This window comes from Gastrolobium bilobum, unplaced genomic scaffold (genome assembly GCF_033153095.1).
Source record: "Gastrolobium bilobum isolate Gb01-03AN ecotype WA unplaced genomic scaffold, APGP_CSIRO_Gbil_v1 utg88895, whole genome shotgun sequence".
NCBI lineage: Eukaryota > Viridiplantae > Streptophyta > Magnoliopsida > Fabales > Fabaceae > Gastrolobium > Gastrolobium bilobum.
This window is the reverse complement of record NW_026899487.1, coordinates 1-5,279: the sequence shown is the minus strand read 5'-3', so window position 1 is coordinate 5,279 and position 5,279 is coordinate 1. Positions and strand designations below refer to the sequence as shown.

The following is a 5,279-nucleotide window of genomic DNA, read 5'->3' as shown; positions in this document are numbered from 1 at the left end:
ACTTTGCATGTAACATAGAGTTAAAGACTTCTAAAAAGCAAGGCAATGCACCAACTGAGCAGCTGGAAACGTGAAGACCAGAGAATCAAGAGTTCTCATTGGCTGAAAATAGAAGCAAAACATGGGAAGACCTGCAAACAACAACTAATCATCACCAAACCCTGTTCCATTCATCAATTCACGCAAGCTCCACACTCTGCTGCCACCGTGCCGTCCCCTCAATCAAGCAACTAGCTCCAAGGGAATTACAGTCTTGCCATTCCTCTTCCAGCTATAAATAGGACCTCCCTCACACAAAAACATCATCGAATCCTGGAGGGTTTGCAGTCCAAAAGGAATAGATCACTTAGTAGTAGTTAGCAACTTAGTTTAATTTAAAGTTGTAATTATAGTTAAGCGAAAACCCCTCTTCCCTTCTCTATAAACAACCATCAAGACTCCTCACGAGCAAATATCCATCTTTCTCCATTTTCTGTTTCTTTTTGTAAACTGTCTTTTAAAGTAATATAAGTGTTTTTCTCTTCGTTCCAATCGTTATCTCTTGACTGAATCTCGGGTCTATGTGATCTCAGTTGTGAATAATTATGTTTAAACTATCATCCATGAGCTGAACTATCTGTGGAACGGGTAAACTGTGAAACTCTTAAAGAACTGTTTTCAAAACTCTTGACCGAAGGTTTTTGTATTTCTTTGGCTAAGTAAGCTATATTCATTGTGCGCCAATGGAAATTGGGTACATACTGAGAAATGAACTTTCATAAGGAAGAGATTTCAGACAGCTTAGCCATTGAGGGAAGGTAGATGTCATGGAAAAAACGCTACTGGTCACCTTAGGAATAAGGGGCCAACTCATCCATTTTAAGGTTCTGAACTAAGTACCTGTTGGAGTCAAAGGAGCCATAGGAATATGGAAACTTGTGAGCCATCTAGACCATGAGCTGAGGAATCAGTGTTGGCAGGCAAAGAAACTGGGACAAAGCCAAAAGGTGCTAAGTCTTGAGCAGAGAAAACAACCCCTTTAAGAGTGAAGCAGTGAATCCGTTCCTTCTGTTAAATTGTTTTAACCACCACCCTGTTGTCTCTTGATTATAGTTATTTCTGTTTTAGTAATTTTATTTTATTTTATATAGTAATTATAAAAACTCCAATGATTGTTATCTCACCTTCTTCTAAACAGGAAGGGTCACATACATAACGCAGCGAGCAACTGTTTGCCATCAGGTTGAACCTGTTGTTCCTGAGGAACGATGTCAAGACAGTAGGGAACGTTTGACCAGACAGTTCATTTACTAACTTCTCTTCTCATTTTCACTCTTTATAAACAGTGATAAAACAATAATTAGCACTCTATCCTCGTGGGAGCGATAATTTGGGCATTAATACTCCTTTTATTACTTGATGCGTGCACTTGCACATTTGGATTGGAACTGAGGGACGAATCTGTGTTCTGCAAGAACAGAAGAACGTCCCCTATTAGAACTTATATTTTTTTCCACCATCAGCAAACCACCCAACAATTTTTTGGTGCCGTTTCCAGGGATAGAAACACTAACTGTTGTTCTTATTATTGTTTTCTAACACATATACTGTATATCTGACTCTACTTTTATATTTTTTTTTCTTTATCATTGAATCTGTTGTGCATATATATGCCTTGTGCTATTGGTTTATGGGTGAAGAGTTTAAAACAGACTCTAACCACTCCATTGAAGTACCTGAGTTTCTCTTTGATCCTGAGCCAGAACGCACACTCCATAGGAGAAGAAGGAACCTCAGGGGAAGATTTCCTGAAAACATGGCTGATCACAATAATAACAATGAAGAGGTTCCCCTGAACAGAACTTCAGAACTTTGGCTGCTCCTTTCAGGAACAGACCAGATAGGGGAGTAATCCTTCCCCCTGTAGCACCAAATTTTGAACTAAAACCTATCATGTTCCACATGATTAGGGCAGCAGGGGCCTTCAATGGACTCCTTGCAGAAGATCCTTACACACACCTCACAACATTCCAAGATATTTGTGATAATTTTAAAGCTGAGGGTGTAACAGAGGAGAGCATGAGAATGAGGTTGTTCCCTCACTCCTTGGGTTTAAAAGCTAAAACATGGATGAAATCTCTCACCCTTGGATCAGCCCACACATGGGAAGAACTCTCTAACAAGTTCATAGAGAGGTTTCTCCCAATGTCTCGACAAGCTGATCATAGAGCTGAAATCTCTAACTTCAGAATGTTTTGTGGAGAAAATCTCTATGAAGCATGGGAGAGATACAAGGACATCATAAGAAAATGTCCAAACCATGGGGTAGAGAGTTGAGGAGTGCTACAATCTTTCTATAAAGGACTTGACCATACTTCTCAATCTCACATAGATTTTGCTGCAGGAGGATATTTCTTTACAGGAACACTTGAATCAAGATACGAAATCATAGAAGGGACTGCTGAAAGATGTCTCCAATGGCCAATAGACAGAGTGAGCCCAGCGAAGAAGCCAGGCATGCTAGAACTGGATAAACAAATAGCCATGGAAGCCCAGCTGGCATCACTCATGAATGAAGTGAAGAACCTGAAAGCTGACCAAGCAACACCAAGGATGGAAGTCTTACAACTCACAGCAACTGAAACAGAACCATGCTCAGTCTGTGGTGACCTTCATGACTCAACAAACTGCCCATCCACTGCATTGGTGTGTTATGCAGAAAATTTTGGCAATAGGAACTTCACCAGAGACAATCAACAAGCAGGACGAAATACACATTCAAGCCCTGGAGGAACTATCATTAAGGATCAGAACCACAAAACCCAATGAAGGCCACCCATTAACCAGAGACCATTCAACAACAATCAGCAGCAGTATCAGCAAGGTAGCAGTAGTGGAACATTTGATCAAAGAAGAAACAACTACGTTCCGTTCCACAGAGATGACTAACGCATCAACACCCTGGAAAATTATGTCAATGAATATGTCACCAGGAATGATGCAGTGGTCAGGAACATTAAGTCCCATCTGGGGCAGATTGCTGCCAACCTTCAAACCAGAACACAAGGATCATTAGCAAGGAATACTGACGTTCCTTCAACAACCTCGCCAAGAGTAACACCTATCCCCCCTTCAGAGCAAATCAAGGCTGTCTCCTTAAGAAGTGGGAAAGCCACAGCACAACCCACAGTTCGACCAAAGGAAAAGGAACAAACTGAAACACCTGAAGCAGCCCCAAAAGCACAGCAACAATTACCAGTCACAGATGAACAGAATTCAGAACCTGAAAAGGAAGCCAACAACCAACCAATTAGTCCAACTCAAAACAGGCAAATATCAACAAAAATTTTGTTCCCTCAAAGAACAAAAAAGCAACAGGAGGATAATCACTTTGGAAAGTTCCTGGACATTTTAAAACAACTTCACATCAACATTCCTCCGGTGGACGCACTAGAACAGATGCCCAAGTACGTAAAATTCATGAAAGATGTCCTCTAAAAAAAAAGGAATAACGAAATATAAGACTGTAAAAATGACACAAGAGAGTTGTCAATACTTAGGCAGACTCCCACCTAAGCTTCAAGACCCAGGAAGCTTCACCATTCCTTGCATTATAGGAAACACGTACAAAGGGAAAGCCTTGTGTGATTTAGGGGCCAGCATCAATCTCATGCCCCTATCTGTCTTCAAACAATTATCCACTGGACCAGCTAAACCCACCACGGTGACCTTGCAAATGGCAGACAGATCCATCGTCAAGCCAGAAGGAAAGATTGAAGATCTGCTAGTCAAAGTAGATAAATTCATCTTACCTGCCGACTTCATCATTCTGGATTATGAAGCTGATGTTGACGTTCCCATCATTCTGGGTAGACCGTTCCTAGCAACTGGAGGAGTAGTTATCAATGTACAAAAGGGGGAACTAACCATGAGAGTTCATGACGATGAGATCAAGTTCAATATTGTCAAAGCAATAAAGTTCCAGGATGAAGGAGAAGACTTGGAAGAATGTTCTGCTCTCACTTTGTTAGACATTCAGCATAGCAGAAAAACAGAGGAAGAAGAATACGAGGAAGAAGAAGAAGACCCACAACAGGAAGAGCAGAGTTGCTATCTGCAAGAAAGAAGGCCTGAACGTTTGATAAGAACTGAAAAGGTGAAGCAGCTCAAAAGACCTTCTTCATAAAAACCTCCCGTGTTAGAACTAAAACCCCTTCCCCAACATTTGAAGTATGCATATCTGGGGAACAACAAAACCCTTCCTGTGATCATTTCTTCATTTCTTACCAAGGAATAAGAAGGACTGTTGCTTGACAAGCTAAAAAAATACCAAGGAGCCATCGGTTGGACCATAGTTGATCTCAAAGGTATCAGTCCCTCATTTTGTATGCATAAAATATTATTGACTGATCCTAACAGTTTTTCAGTGGAACACCAAAGAAGATTGAACCCTATAATGAAAGAAGTGGTGAGAAAGGAAGTCATCAAATGGCTGGATGCAGGGATCATATACCCAATATCTGACAGCAGTTGGGTAAGTCTTGTCCAATGCATCCCCAAAAAGGGAGGCATCACAGTGGAAAAGAATGAAAAGAATGAGCTGATATCTGTGAGAATGGTTATAGGATGGAGAATCTGCCAAGATTACAGGAAGCTCAACAATGCCACTAGGAAGGACCATTTCCCACTCCCTTTTACAGATCAGATGTTGGACCACCTAGTAGGAAAAGAATACTTCTGCTTCCTTGATGGATATTTGGGGTATAATCAAATTGCTTTGGCACCAGAAGATCAACATAAAACCACCTTCACCTGCCCATATGGAACGTTCGCTTTTAGAAGGATGCCCTTCGGGTTATGTAATGCACCAGCAACGTTCCAGAGGTGTATGTTCTCAATCTTTTCCGATCTAATAGGGGAAGGAGTAGAAGTCTTTATGGATGATTTTTCCGTACTGGGGACGTTATATGATCACTTCTTGGACAATTTAGAAGAAGTCCTTCAAAGGTGTATGTCCTCTAATCTAGTGCTTAATTAGGAAAAATGCCACTTCATAGTGAAAGAAGGAATTGTCCGGGGACACAAAATTTCTAGAGAAGGACTGCAAGTCGGTCAAGCCAAAGTAGAAGCTATAGCAAAAATTCCACCACCAGTAAGTGTAAAAACCTTGATATCATTTTTAGGGCATGCAAGCTTTTACAGAAGGTTTGTTAAAGATTTTTCCAAAATAGCTAGACCTTTATGCCACTTATTAGAAAAAGATATAAAATTTGAGTTTTACTTTGACTGTGTGAAAGCTT

The 5,279-nt window shown here is 40.7% G+C and overlaps 1 non-coding gene across 1 annotated transcript; it reads right to left on the bottom strand.

Annotated features, from left to right (window-relative positions):
* Positions 1 to 2,199: 2,199 nt before the first annotated feature.
* Positions 2,200 to 2,306, bottom strand: LOC133290628 (small nucleolar RNA R71). The gene has a single exon (XR_009748704.1). It is a non-coding gene; the product is annotated as a small nucleolar RNA R71 (small nucleolar RNA).
* Positions 2,307 to 5,279: the final 2,973 nt, after the last annotated feature.